Source organism: Mus caroli, chromosome 7, assembly GCF_900094665.2.
Source record: "Mus caroli chromosome 7, CAROLI_EIJ_v1.1, whole genome shotgun sequence".
In the NCBI taxonomy this organism is placed as follows: Eukaryota; Metazoa; Chordata; class Mammalia; order Rodentia; family Muridae; genus Mus; species Mus caroli.
In genome coordinates this window covers 26,843,665-26,858,979 of record NC_034576.1, presented here as the reverse complement: position 1 = coordinate 26,858,979, position 15,315 = coordinate 26,843,665, and the positions used below count along the sequence as shown (strand labels likewise).

General features: G+C 51.3%; 1 protein-coding gene across 2 annotated transcripts in view; it reads right to left on the bottom strand.

The window, feature by feature from the left end:
- Window positions 1-15,068, bottom strand: part of Akt2 (AKT serine/threonine kinase 2) — a 48,541-nt gene extending 33,473 nt beyond the window's left edge. The window contains exon 1 of one of the 2 annotated variants that reach the window (XM_021166455.1): window positions 14,755-15,068. The gene's annotated coding sequence lies outside the window, so the exon portion shown is untranslated. Of the gene's footprint in view, window positions 1-821; window positions 924-14,754 lie in introns of those variants that run through there. The other variant, XM_021166456.2, reaches the window with a different exon arrangement.
- Window positions 15,069-15,315: the final 247 nt, after the last annotated feature.

Below are 15,315 nucleotides of genomic sequence, written 5' to 3'. Positions count from 1 at the left end.
TTTCAGGCAAACTCCTCCACACCCACCAACACCTCTAAAGTGGACCAGCCCTGCTCTCACATTGTCAAGCAATGAATGAGCTGATTCTTGCCAACAGGCCGAAGTGTACAAACACCTGAACTCGGCCTATACTACCAGTCTTCCCTGAGTGTGTCCTGGGCGCCAAATACTAGAAAACACCACTAAGACACATTTACGGACCTCACAAAACTCACATTCTGAAGAGGGAAGATAGAACCACCACCCCCAAAACACACACACACCAATGTCAAGGGGTGGAGAGGTGCTGAGAATAATGAGGAACACTGCCCAGTGAACGGCGTTTGAGAAAAGCCTCAGGAACCAAGGGGGGAACAGAGCAGTACATGGAAAGACTTTCAGAGGTAAGTTGAAAATGGAAAAGCTCTGTGGTGGGAACAGGGTTCAGAGGAAGCCAAAGACACTGCTCAGGGCCTAGGGTTGAGGGCCCCACACCAAAATCCTAAACTGCACCCAGGTCCTGGCCAGTTGTGGATACTTGATGGTGAGCTGGGTAGGGAACTAAGAGCCCAAAGTGATATTGCCTCTTGAAGGCAATATCTGAGACCCAGCACCTAGTGTGAGCCTCTGCTGGTGTCTAATGCACAGCCCTCCCCGCAGCTGGTGTTGTTCAAAGCTATGTGAAGGAAGCCAGGTGTGGCTAAGGATGGTCAGGGTTTCAGAGTCTGAGAGTCACTGCCAACCTGGTGGTCTTAGGCAGGACAGTGGAACTCCCAATACCCTACCAGAGGAGCTCTAACATGCCCAAGTGAGAACAGACTCAGCGAAGGGAAGCTATTTACCTTGGGTCTCCCAGCTGAGTGGTAGGGCCCTGGCCACAGCTCCACACCAGAGCCACTTTTTACAGTCTCCTTTCAGCAACTAAGAAGGCGGCAGCAGCAGCTCAGGCAGTTAAGAGCAGGGGGAGGAACTGGAAGATCCCCTGCGTCCTGCCTGCCTCCAGCCGTCCTCCCACTAAGGGTGGCGCCTCAGCCGAGGTGTCTGTGACGCAGTCCTGTGGTGATGAAATTCCAGGCAGCACAGCCAAGCAGATGGCCTGTTCACTGAGGAGCTGAGTAGTCTGAGGACACTCAGAAGGGGGACAGAGACCTGCCTGTGGAACTCAAGAGCACCTTTCCTGACTGCCCTTCTGCAGCACACACAGCAGGGAGCCACTGTGTCTCTATCACACACTAGCTGCTGCTTCCCAGAATGTCCACACTTGAGTGTGCCAGAGGGCCAGAGCTAGGGCTCTAGCTGCTGACTACACATGTGCCACCTGGGAGGCAAGGTGAACAGAACAGCGTCCCTTACAGAGAAGGATGCCTCAACAAGAAACACACAAATCTCACGAGTTATGAAGAGATACAGTGATTATCTCTGCCTGGGAGAGCTAAACCTCAAAAACTCACAGTGCTAAGTGTAGCCTACTGCAGGAATGCACGCTGGTGAGGTGGTCATGAAAATTATCAGTAATAATTAAAAGTCAGAATTTGGCTACTTGAGCCCTGTAGTCTCCCAGCAGCCACCCTTTCCTGCAGCATTTCTATGGCAGATATTCCTTTGAGCATATGGACATTTTCTACACCATCAGCTTTTATCAAAATGCTCTTGTAAGCAGTGGGCCAGCTAACAGCAGACGGCAGCTACTGAAAAAAAAAAAAAAAAAAAAAAAAAAGATCCATTCCCCCTATCCCTGACCCCCAGGTCCTGAGTCCCCACAAGCAGATTCTGACTGTCAATGACAGGTTATTTGTCTTCTTTCTTAGCAGTTCCTCCTCTAAGACGTAAGGCCTGGATCAGCAGTAGGTGACAGAATTTGAAACAAAATGGGGCGGGGGCTTTCATTGCCACTGTGTCAGCAGGATTCTGAAGTCAGGAAGAAGCCCCCCACTAATACTGCCACTGGGAAGTGCAGGTCCCTGCCACCCTCCTGCCTCTGAGTCCATCAGTGAGTCTGGCAGGGAAGCCAGACCACTGAGGGGTGAGAGGTCACAGCCAGCTGCAGAGGGGAGCGAGCTCATTTTGAGCTGTTTCTGGTGCCAGGCCTAACTCTGCATATGCTCACGTTATCGACTGTTTTCCTTCCAGAATTGGGCACTCAAGCTAGGGTCTTGTGCACACTAGGCAAGCTCTCTCTCGGTAAGCCAGACCCCAACCTTCTTTTTAACTCTTAGAGGCATGGTCTCAAGTTACCTACACTGGCCTAGAACTTACTCTATAGCCCAAGAAGGGCCGAATTTGCATCTTGGCTCTGCTTCTTGAGTAGATGGGATTACATGTCTGGGGAATTACAGCCATTCCATATTTTTATTAAGCACCTACTGTTTGCACAATACAGCAAGCCTGTGATAACTGGATCCAGTGATAACTAGACAGGCAAGAGTCCCAGCCTTTCCCTTGCTGATGGAAGGGGTCTGGAATGGTTCTCAAAGGGGTATGAGCAGAGCCTGCCTGTGCCCGCGGCTTTCTTCCCTTAAGCAGGTGTATGGAGCCACTGAGGTGCTTCGGTGTGTCTCAGAAGCTAAGCATCACGGGAATGGAAGGCCTCTGAGGGAATAAACACGGATGGTGCAGCCTCACAGAAGGGTTTGGGCTGAGGATGGAAGGGTTCTGGCCTTAGTGATCACAAGTCCCAAAGTGGAGGGAGGAAGTGGACAGTGTTGGGTCTATGCAAACCTCACAGTCTAAGCCCAGGGAACCTTGTCTTGCTGAGCATAGCTTGTTCTCTAGACTGCCCACCTAGGACAAGGTGGGCCCTACTCTGCTCCTCTGGCCCATGAACTCTGCCAGCTCAGGTCCTTGGTGTCATGTATTAATTACCTCTCGTATGTATCTGGACCCAAAGCTGTGATATTTGGCTTCTACCGGGACCTCTGAACACTACTGAAGACATAGTACATGAGTTAGACAGACGGAAAGACAATGTCCTGAAGATGATTTGTGTGTGTCTCTAAACCCCAAGCACACTCTTGGGATTGAGTTCAAGTCCTTCTATTTTACCAGTTGAACCATACACCTAGCTCTAAAGACAACTTAAAACAATGCTACTGAGTGATACATAAGATCAGTGTAGTACCTATGCACTCAGCAACATTTGGGGGGGAGGGGAGGGGTGTGCGTGTGTTTTTTAAATAGCCTTATAGTGTAGGCCAGGCTGGCCCTAAACCTCAGGGCATCCTTAGCCTTCCAGGTGCTGGGATTATGGGTGTCTGTAACCATGCTTAGCTCTCAGCCACTGCTTAAACAGAATAAATCTCACCAGTTGTACTTAGAGCCATTTGGGGACTGTCTTTAATCACCTCTCCTCCCTGTGCAGAGCTGACCACACACGTGACACAGCAGAGCTGGGGTTGAAACCCAGGTCCTCAGGACTTCGGGAGTCCTCCTCACCCTGGCCAGGCCCTCCTAGATGGGAAGCTGAAACAAGCACCTTTCGGGGCAAGTGGGAAACTCCTGCTTTGGCAGCTCAGAGGCCCAAGTTGGGCTCTCCTGTGCCATCTCAACTCCCAAATTGGAATTCTTCTGTATGGCTGACAACATTCTGTGATGGAGTGCAGAAAAGGGCACTTTCTCAAATGCAGTAAAGCACAAAGGGTAAAACAGAGCCCTGTGGTCACAAGGGAGCACTATCAGCTGTCTCCTTGGGGGAGGCCTGTCTCAGAGGGAGGATGCATGCGTCCTTCCACTCCGGCCTTCAGTCCTTCCTTCATCTCAGTACGGTTGCATAAGAGAGAGATCGGTCCTCACCAGCACGTACAGCTGGCCAGCCCTGAAAATCATTTCTTGTTTAATTTTTTCTTCTGGGTCTCCTGACCTTTGTCTCCTGTGCTTTAGCCTGTGGCCCTTTTGTAGTTGGACATTTTCAGTAGTTTGTTTATCCATCCTCTTGTGGGTGGGTGCCACCAGAAAGGCACTAATTTCTTGGTTAATATGGTTTAGTAGGCGAAGGCACTCACCACCAGGCTGGACCTGGTTCAATTGAACCTGAGTTCAATTTCTAGGACCTACATGGCAGAGAAAACCAACTCCCACAAGTTATCTTCTGAATTCTATGTGCATAGCACAGCACATATAGGTATGCACACAGACACACACAGAAATTCTGTGCCAAATCTAGGCCTGGTGGCACAGGCCTACAATCCCAGATCACGTAAAGGCTTTGGCTAGAAGATCACAAGCTCAGGGCCTTCCTGTGCTACAGAGAGTTCAAGGCCTGTCTTGAAAATAAAAAAATAAAAACCACCAAGAGAGTTAAGTGGAATGGCTCAGCAGTAGCATGCTTGCCTAGCATATGGGCATCCTGGATTCCATCCCAGCATAAGAATAAAAAAGGGAAGGAGAGAAAGATTGCTATTCATAGTACTTTTGTGCGTTTTTAAGACAAGGTATCACTACTTTAGAAGTCCGAACTGGCTTTAATTTAGTGAAGGCCTTTTAGAAAATCAGATACAGGGTCAGTAGAGATCTCCAGTTCTGAGCTTCAGTGCTCAAGAAGGCAGGCACTTAAGTAAAACATGCACAGAAACAGGACTCAGAGCCATGCTAACAGAGCTCCAGGTGCAGGACACAAGGTGGCCTTGGGATCCAAACTGAACGCTCCCTAAGGGGCAGCTGCAGTGCTCAGGTATTACTATTATTATTCCCTCTGGTGGGTGAACACACTGGGTATTTCTGAACATGTAAAATTTTACCTACTCCACCTCCCTGGTGAAATGGTGGCTTTTAAAAGACTTAACTTTCTTCTTCAGCCCACATCCCCCACCCACCCATCTGTCTCCTGAAGTAGGTAGGATTGAAGGCAGGATGAAGGTGTAGGCAGCTGCCAGAAACTGGGACAAGAATAAGCCCAGAACAGATTTCCTTGTCTTCTCTACCACCTCCCCCAACACACACCTTCCCCTCACTGAACCCCCGGAAATCATGTCAAGTATTCCAGTCTGCACAGCCATGCTCTCCACACAAACCAAGAACACCAGCTGCACTCAGTGGGCTTCTCCAAGCACAGCTGACAGGCATGCGTGGAACACGCCCTAGGCCCTTACCCAGACTGTCAACGACCACCTGCCTCTGAACTGCAGCCTCTGCAGACCAACACATAAAATCATCTCTTGTCTGGGTCCCTTGAGGAGTTTGCTCTTACCAGGACCTTTGTATTCACTGCTTTCCTAGCTAGGATGCTGTTCACTGTGCTCTCAGCCCAACCCTCCATCTTCAGGAAAATCTTCCCTGAATGACAAGGACACTTGACACTCAGCCTGCCCCTCCCTCAGAAAACAGACCTCTACTTGCCTCTGGCAATGTGGCCTCTACTGGTAGGGACAGAATCTACTCTGGTCCCCACTGTTACCAGTCCTAAGCACTACCCATCACAGGGCTAGACCTAGAACTTTAAATAATTCCAGGAGGGCTAACAACTAGACCCAGAGCTTTTGTGCTCTAGACCCCCAGGTGGAGGTAAAAACAAACACTGCACATTCACTGGATCCCACTGGATGGTATCCACTGTGACAGCACTGGCACTAAGGATTTCTCTGTGACCAAACAGAACCCCTGCTGTGGGAGGAGAAGGCAAAATAAACAGGTAAATTATATAGCACATTCAAGGTGTCTAAAATCATGGAGACCAAGGAGAGGTCACAGAACGGCTCATGTAGATGGTAACATCTGAGCAAAACTGTGACCCAGACAAGCCACATGGAAAGCTGGAAGAAGAGCAGTGCTGGGAGGACCTGAGGCTGAGATGAGAAAGGTACCAGTGAGCCAGCCCAGCACCTCTGAAGGCTTTGGTTCTCCCTGGGAAAGAGATGGAGACCTGTGGCCTGAAATGGCAAGGTGAGAGGCTACATCACAGCCTTCCTTCCTTCCTTTCCACTGGTCCCAACGTTCACACCATGTACCTCACTTGGGGACCAAAGGAACCATATCTGATACAAAAGAAGTCAAGATGGGAACATCTAGACAGCTAAAATACATGCAGCCGAAGAGACTAAACTTCTGCCATTGGACCTAAGCCTGCAACTCCCTCTGCCTTTGCTCCCAAGACTAAGCCATCACTCTTCTCACATTGCTCTCTCTACCACTCTATCAAGGCCACTACTGTCTCAGACACCCTGCAGACATCAGCACACATATGCGCACACGCGTACTCAGAGCAGGCCTCTAACTGGCTGACCCTGCATTGTCATCACTCCTTCCCTGGTCTCCCACCTGTGCTGTAAGCAAGGCTGGTGCTCAGAGGGGATCCAGGGACAAACGAGAAGGGGCTTGCTCTCCCATTGCAAGTTATTCGGGGGAGGACTCCTCAAAGAGCTGGTACAAGCTAACATGAGTCCTGATGGATAAGTGGTGCCACCTTCCCCATTATGCAGATAAGCAGGCTGAAGCTGGAGCCTAAACTGGGAATACTAATCACACAGGACAATGCCCTGAACCGTGCAGGAAACATCTATCCTTAAGGTAGAACACACCAACGCAACTTTTGCATTGGCAGAAGTGCAGACACTGAACACTGAGCTAGGGTCCTGCAGAGCCACACTTTCCCTTCTCTTTAACTGTAATTGCTTAGCATACAAACAGAGCACATAACTAGCAGCTATTATGCAGCCCCAGAGACCCTTGGCATGTAACACCTGGAGTCTGATGGAGGAGGATGGTGGGCAGGGCTCTCTGGCCAAGGCAGCATCATGGCGCCTGACTAGAAGCCCCATCTATACCCATCCCTCCCAGGACACAGGCATGCTAGGTGGAGGCCTCAGTGAGCACAGAATCTTGTTGTACCCCTTCCAGGGGCTACCTAGGACTCTTCTGGACATCTGTTCCCTTGTCTGTAAGTTTGGATTGAGCACTACTAGGACTAAGAATGTGCTTATGTTACCTCAAAGACAATTTTTAGACAGGTTATGGTAGCAGTCAGGAGACTGAAGCAGGGAGAATCTCTGTGAACTAAAGGCAAGCTTAGTCTACTCAGGGAGTCTTAGGCTAGCCAGGCCTATTTAGTGAGACCCTGTCTTTAAAGAGACAGAGTCAGATTTATTTACATGCCTGTGCTGGCACGGCATTCTGAATGAGGTATGACTACCTGGGGATGTGACAAGCCTGGGGAAAATGGCAGCTTTTGCACAAAGCCCAACTGTCAAATCTAGGACCATCAGGGTAAGGGCCTGGGAAGTGGCTTATTAACACAGTGACTAGGGTTGGGATGAAATCATAAAGATGATTCACAGCATACCTATATTAAGTTTTTTCTCTTTCTTTCTTTTTCTTTTTTGAGACAGGGTTACTCTGTATAACAGCCTCAGCTCTCCTGAAACTTTGTAGACCAGGCTGGCCTTGAACTTACAGAGATGCTCCTGTCTCTGTGTCCCAAGTGCTGGGATTAAAGGCATGTGCCACCACACCCTGCTAAGTTTTGTAAAATAAAATACCATCTAAATGAAAATGCACTAGCTGAAGAACACAGACTACCCCAGACGCCCCACCCACCAAGGCCTCTGGATCCCAATTTGAAAAGCTGGGCCCTAAGAGAGCCCATTTATAAAGCAGATTATGGTTGGCTCTGTGCCTACCCATGTCCCACCCATTCAGGCCACTACCTGAACCCCATCCAGCCTCTCCTCATATAGCCACCCTCTCTGCTTCCCTAGCCTTACTTTGATGGCATGAAGCCCTGACTCTTCACTTCAAAGTTCTTGCCTTGTATCCTTGACTACTCCCTCAGCTCCAACTACCCTAGCCAACTCTGCTGAGCTCAACCTCCCAACCTTGCCCAGCCTACCCCTCCTGATTTCCCATTATAGCCTACCTGCTCTCTCCTCAGGAGCTTCCCAAGACCAGTTCCCTCCCCAGGAACAAGAACCATACAAGGCATAGGAAGGGCTCAATAAAGCTTTACTGAGACAGTGGAATATAAAAACAAGCCAACCAGGCATTGTAGTACACATCTTTAATCCCAGCACTCAGAAGGCAAAGGCAGGTGGGTCTCTGTGAGCCAGAGGCCATCTTAGTCTACTGAGTAAGCTCCAGGCCTGCAATAGACAGACAGACAGACAGACAGACAGATAGGTAGGTAGACAGACAGATCAAGCTTGTTTCTATTGTTCCTACAGGTATGATGATATATAGCTGTGATATAAAAATTTGGAAGAAAGAGACAGGTCTATCAGCAAAAGTTCATGACCAGCCAAGGCTACAGAGGGAACTCCTGTCTCAGAACAAAACAAACAAACCCCACACATAGCCAGGCATGATGGTATATGCCTGTACCCTCAGCACTGGGAAGACCAAGGCAAGAGGATGACGAGATTCAGATAGCCTGAGCTTCATTACAAAGTCCTGTCTCAAGAACCAGGGCTGAGGAAATGCTCGGGGAGCAGAAGCACTTGCTCTGCAAGCACAGGAGCCAGAGTCTGACTCCCCAGCCACTACAGAAAGCCAGGCAGAGTGCTGCAGAGGGGGCTCAGCAGTTAAGCGTGTTAGCTGCTCTCGAAAAGGCTCCCAGCACCCACAGAGCAGCTCACAACCATCTGTGACTCTAGTTACAGGGGATCTGACCCCTTCTTCTCGCCTCCAAAGGCACCAAGCATACATACGGTACACAGATATGTAAGCAAAACACTCATATACATAAAAATTTTAGGTCTGCAACCCCAGCATTGAGGGGTAGGGACAAGAAGATCCCCAGAGCTCACTGAGCAGCCAGCCTAGCTGTCACAGCAAGTCTCAGGTGCAGTGAGAGAGCTTGTCTCAGGTAGTAAGGCAGCAAGTTACCAAAGACCTGATATGGGCATGTCCGCCAATGAACTCAAGTGAAAGCACCACACACAACCAAAATAAGCAAAACATGCTATGCATCACTGTGTGCCTCCGGTCTCACCTACTAACTGGAAATAAGAGCCCTTCCCACACCCCAGGATGCCATGCATGGATACAGTGCTTGTGCACAGGGCACACTCAGGAGTACAATGTACGCCGGCACCATAGCTCATCAGGCCTCAGGCCCCCAAAACTTCCATCCTGAACCTACTCCTCCAGTCCACAAGCACAGGCTGCCCACTTGAGAGTCCTTCTCTGCTCTCTGGTGCCACGAACCACAGCAGCAAGAACCCAATCAACCAAGTACCTTCTCAACAGGCTGCCACTTTCTTATCCACTAGCTTCCTGAAGCCTCCCATGACCCTGCAGGAAAACTTCCAAGTTTAACTGAACAAACTTCACCTCAGAGAATGAACCCAGATGCTCAGGGCTCCACAGCAACCTCAAAATGCTAAAACCAGGGCTCCCTCTCAGCCACCCCAGGTTTAATCACTGGCTGAGAAGGAGGAGCCCTAATTCTGGGAAGAGATGAGCAGTGGCAGCTGCCCCACTGCATTCAGGAAGGCCATCGAGGTGGCAAATGGAGAAAGGCTTAGATTTCTGGCCTCACCCTCAGAAACAACATCTGTAGCTGAGCTTCCTTACTGGGCAGCTGAGCTCCAGGAACTTGCCGAAAGGACTTCGGGCATGGAGGCTCTCCTTAGCCAGCCCAGCTTGCTGTTCTTGCACAGCCCACCCAGAGCACAGGCCCTGCTGTGGGTGCCGAGCAGGCTGATCCCACCCTGCAGTCCTCCCACACTAGCATCCGCCCTCCCTCCGTCTTGGTCCCGCTCCTGGGCTGTGTCCCCGGGCTGGGCCTCTCACTGCTTGGCTGGCTGTCCATAAGATCTGCCACGGAACCACCTCACCATGCAGCCCGGAGGCCCAGTGGCTGAGGGCCTTTTGCACACAGCTCTGGGAAGCTAGAGAGGCCCACAGAAGGGCAGTGCTGCACTCTCCTGATGCCTGACTGCGATGCCTCTTCCCATCCCCCATCCCTGGGATCTGTGTAGACCCCCAAGAGGTTCACTCTCTCCAGAGCAAGCCTTGGAAACACACACACCAGGGTAAGCCTTAGGGATAAGGCTCATAGGCCAGACTAAAAGACATCCTCATCTCATCTAGGCCACTAAGCACCTTTGTGCTGAGGGGACCCCTGGAGCCAAACCACACAAACACAGCATCTGATCCCCTTCCACTTGAGGGCTTAACACAGGTACAGGGGCTTTCACGGGCATTAGGGGGCAGCCAGAGCCAATTCCTTCCATCCTCAAGGTTTTCACCCCGGGCCTGTCATGACTCCATCATGGTCTTCTAGGCTGAGCCCCCATGTCTATCTTAGTAAAAAAGACCCTCCTTGACCATCTAATCAAAACCAAATAGAATCATCATGACCCTTTCCCCTAACCTCCATGTGCCTTGCCCTGCTAACACCAACCTTGACCTGCTATGCTGTCACACTACAAACTGGTCCTTACTCTCACTAGAATGTAAGGCCCAGGACGCCGTTCCTTCCAACTTTGGAGCCAACTGGAGAAGCAGTAGGCAGACTGTGGCAAGGACCCTTCCTGTCAGTGTGACAGCCATTCATACTGTTACTTAGCAACAGTAGCTGGCTAGGCTAGCTGGAGATGCATAGACAAGTCAGCCCATTGAGTCCCCACCTCAATCCCTAAATGTACCAGCCATGGCCCTGGGGAACACAGTGTGAAACCACAGAAAAGGGAGGCAACCAGTGGGTCTCCACCAGAGCAGTTGTAGGGCAGTTATTCTCTTGAGGGGGAAGTGGGAGGCCTGTGAAACAGTGCCTGGCCCTAGGCAGAAGCTTGAAAACCTCCAAGGCCAAGGTTACCACCCAACTGAGTAAATCCTCAGACCCCACATTCCTTCCCAGGCCCCATCCCCTGGCCACCAGCACTCCCCCACTCTCGCAGGCCTCTCCCTGTGGGACACCCCACACCTCATCAAGCTCATCCTCCCCCACCCCCACGGTGGTCTCCCTGCTGCTCCCAGGCAAAGAAGCTCCTGATGGTCCCCAGGGCCTCACCCAAATTCACCACCTAGCAGCTAACCTATTCCTTGCTTACCCTCCTGTTAACCAACTCCTTCAGCTCCACAAAGGACTTCTGTTTTGTAAACAGGGTGTTACTATGTAGTCCTGGTTAATCTGGAACATACTATGTACATCAGACTGGCCTGGAACCCACAGAGACCCACCAGCATCTGTCTCCTCAGCGCTGGGACTAAAGACATGCTGTACAACGTTGGACAGAATTGGGACTTTGTCAGTACCCTAGTATCTTCACCTGATGCAACACCCTGCCTGCTCCCAACCTTCCCACCACTCCATGACTGTGGCAGGGATTTAGAAAAAGCACACAAAACAGAAGTATGAACCAACTCTGGAACGTGGGAAGGACCTACAGTTTGTACTGAGGGGCACTTGTTAGCTGACTTTACTGTGTGCCACCTTGACTCTACATTTGGGAAAGTGACTAATGTCAGCCCTACTTTTCTCCTGATGTCCTCTGACAAACTACTACAAACTGGCTAGGGCACAGAGTCCTAGCAGCAGTGAATGAATTACAATTTGCTAGGCCACACTGAGCACACACCTGTCTATCACTTGCGCAGACATAGAAGAGGCTGCAGTATCTAGGATTCCCTGCTGCCACCTAAGGAAGGCATTATCCTCCCTGAACAAGGCTCCAAGAAGGCTGAAGTACCCACTCAGAGCTACACAGCTAGCACCTGGAAGGCTGGATTTGAACTCAGTGCTTAGTACTGCACTATAGCCTTTTTGAAAACTGTATTTAGTATTGTGTATGTACATGTACATAGTTGGAGACATGCTGTGACATGCGGAGGACAACTGTGGAGCTGGTTCTGACCTTCTACCCTCATGTGGGTTCTGAGGATTGAACACAGGTTGCAAGGCCTGCATAGCAAATGTCTTTACCCCCTGAGCCATCTTGTCAGCCCAACATAACTCTTTACAGAAGCTGGGAACCAGGACATTGAATGTCTAGATGGAGACTGGACAGAGTTGGATTCCTAGACACCTAACAGAAGCGAAAGCAGGGGATGGATAAGGCGGTGCCTCATCCTACAGCAGGTTCTGAGTGTCCGCAGAGACTCCCATGGCTTGGCACCATGGTAGAAGCTTTCTATCGATCGGTTAAGTCACTCACTGGCTCCTCACAGCAGCTGGAGCTGGGCACCTTTCAGAGTCTACTGCATGTAGATGAATAATCTCATCCCAATCTCACAGCCCGAAGAGCTCATCCTCACCCTGTCTCTAACTAGGGTCCACAGCTGCTCTCACCACCTCACGGAATGGCTCTCCTGCTAGCTTCTTCTGTCCCCAGCACACATGTACTCAGGGCTAAAAGATGTCTAATTCAGTTCTGTCCCCCAGTTTCTCCAGAAAAACCTGAAATGCTGAAACTGTCAAGTACAGGAACATCCAAAGAAAGCAGACACCCAGAACCAGACTCAAGAGGGCAGAGACCACTGCAGCCTGGGACCTCTGCGTCTAAATCCCAGCCTGGCTTCCAAGGGGTCTGATTCAGACCTGGAAAAAAGCACCTTCTCCTTCAGGCTGCAATTTCTAATTTTACTTCAACAAAAAGAAATAAAATGCTATATAAAGCCACAAGCCCAAAGCTGGGCACAGAGTAGTGAGTCACAAACAGAAGCCACCATGGCTCAGTGCCTTGGTTGCCTTACCTGTGACCTGGGCATAACATTCCTACCTCACTGTCAGGTCTCTATAAAGTAGACAGAACGATAGGGACACAACTATAGTATTTGAAACTTACATGAAGCCTCCATGTGCGAAAGGCCTATCACATCCTAGCATGGTGGGGCTACTCAATAGCACACACTACCCACTATCACGTGAAATGGTGCAGCCCTGTGACTCGGTTTCCTCAACTAAAAAGGACAGCATGGCAACAGAGTCTGCTACTCCAGAACGCAAGGCATCCTCCACAGTGTGCGGCACACCGGATGCACTGAGTGAAGGTCAGCTATCAATTTCACGGTCATTACTTTTATAGCTCCTGTTAACTCTATCAGGCAAACCTTCTGAAAGCTCCTTGGAGAGGTAGAGAAACACATCCCTGGTGGAGAAAAACCCTAGAGGACACCCACTGCCTGCACCGTTCTCTCTGGGAACCACGCTGCACTGAGGCCGGCGAGCACGGACACCAACGCTGTAGATCAATGGCTACTGTCTGTTCCCTTGACCATATCACCAGACTGGTCAGCTAGGTCAATCAGGGACTGCAGCCAATCCTCCAGGAAATTTAGACCTAGGACAAAGGTTACAGGGCAAGCCAAGATCACAAGCTAGCCTAAGGAGCAAGGACACTGGCCACACACTTCTGGGGTTCCCTGCTTAGGGACCACAGTAAGAAACTAGGTCTGTGAGGAACCTAAAACAGTCCCAAACACTATTACGTAGCCTTTCTCCCTAGGTCAGACCAAGCTGGATAAAGAACACTCCCCTCCAAGTACCCTTGGCCTCTGCAGAGAGAACAGCTGGGAAAACAGCAGTCAACCTCACCAAGAGGCCAACTGTTATCACTCAACTAGTAGGAGCGTAAACAGGACTCTAGATTGAGCTGGCAACAGGGAGGCACAAGCAGCCACGTGGCTGCGGGCTGGAGAAACGTGGGCTGGGCTGGTATAGGCCCCTTCACATCCATATCCACGACACCAGGCAGTACCTGAACTCTCACCTGCATCTCTTGAGGAGGGAATAGTAAACAGGCAAAATCAGCCTGACCTGAACCTCTGGTTTTCTAGTAGTGGGAGGCCTGTCACCAGGTCCCAAAAGTTCTCCAAATGAGAGAAACAGGGGCCCCAAATTCTGAGAATAAAGATGTGTCCCCCACCTCCACTTCACTTTAGAGAGCTGTCCCTTAAAACACACCTTCCGCCCAAAAGGTGACAAGCAGGTCCAGAGGCACTTCTCCTTATCCAAGCCCGATAGCCCCTCCCTTTCCTAATAGGGAGCCAGACTAGAGATCAGAAAACTTCAGTGACTTCTAAAACACATCTCCACCCCCGGAAGCAAAGAACTTGCCAAAGGATGTCCCACACACCTTAAAGAGAAATAATCTGAGAGGGTTCTGGAGTGGTGAGTGGACAACCCCATGATAAAAAGCAGTCCAGTAACGATCCCGTTTTCCCCAAAGTCATAACGAAGTTCAAGAAAGGGTGAGCTGAGTGTAAACGCCCACCCCTGCATATTACAGGAAGAGAAAAGCGCTCCTCGCCCACTCAGTATCACACCCCTAAAAGTACGCCCCTTAACACTCACTCGGGCCTCCCAGCACCCTGTGCCTCAAGATGATAAACATCACAGCCCTCCACCCGACCCTGTTCTCCTCTAAGTACAAAGACTGCTCTCTCGTGCCTAGGTAGTACTACCATGTCTGCCCCAACACGGCCACCCTGGGCCCAGACCCCGCTCCAGAAGCTCCCATCCCTCTAAGTGCACTATAGGAACGGCTCCCAAAGCACCCAAGCGGCACTTGACACCGTGAGCGCCTCAAAAGCTGGACAGGCTGGCACCACAGAGAAGGAGCTGTCTCCCCCGATGTCCCCGAGGGCAGCCCCCAGCCCGCACGCTCAGAGACCTCCCCCCGCCGCCGCAGTGGTATGGACCACGGCCGCCCCGCGTCCCTCTGGGTTTGTCCCCCCCAGCCCCGCAGCAGGCGCCCCCACTCCGTTCCGGAAGAGGGGGGGAGCCTCCAGGTCCGTGGTCCCCGCCAGGCGGGCACGGGTGGTACGGCCCAGCGAGGCCCCACGGGGGGCCAGGACGCGACCATCGCGGAGGGGAGGGCGCTTGGGGACACGCGCTGGCGTACTCACCTGTCACCGGCGGCCGCCCAGCCTCTCCGGCCGGGCTCTACCCCCGCCCATCGCCACGCTGAGCTCGTTCCCGCTCCTTATTTATGAACTGGCGGCAGCAACGGCGGCAGTGCTGGCGGCGGCGACGCCTTCTCGGAGTCAGGCCCAACGGCTCGCGCAGCGCGGGCCCCCCCCGCCCCCTCCCCCCAGCCCCCGCTCACAGCCCCCTCCCACCCGCTGGCCGGAAATACCGCCTTTTCCAGCCACAAACAGGAACTGACGTAGTAGACCAAGGGAATGGCCTCAGAAAACATCAGACCGCAAGCGCAGGAACTAAGAGGAGGCAGGCTCAAGGCAGCGCGCCTGCGTACTTTAGGCAAAGCCCGTCATGTTAACTTTTTATTTATTTTTTTTTTTAAGAGCCTCGTTCTGAGCTGGGGGCGGGCGCGGGTGGGGGGGTTAGCATTACACATGCGCAGTAGGACATCAACAAGTTGGCTTTCCCCGAAGGCCCAGTGATTACTTCCCGGCAATCAAAGGACTTTATTTACATATGCTTTGATCTTGTTTTATTCTTCTCTT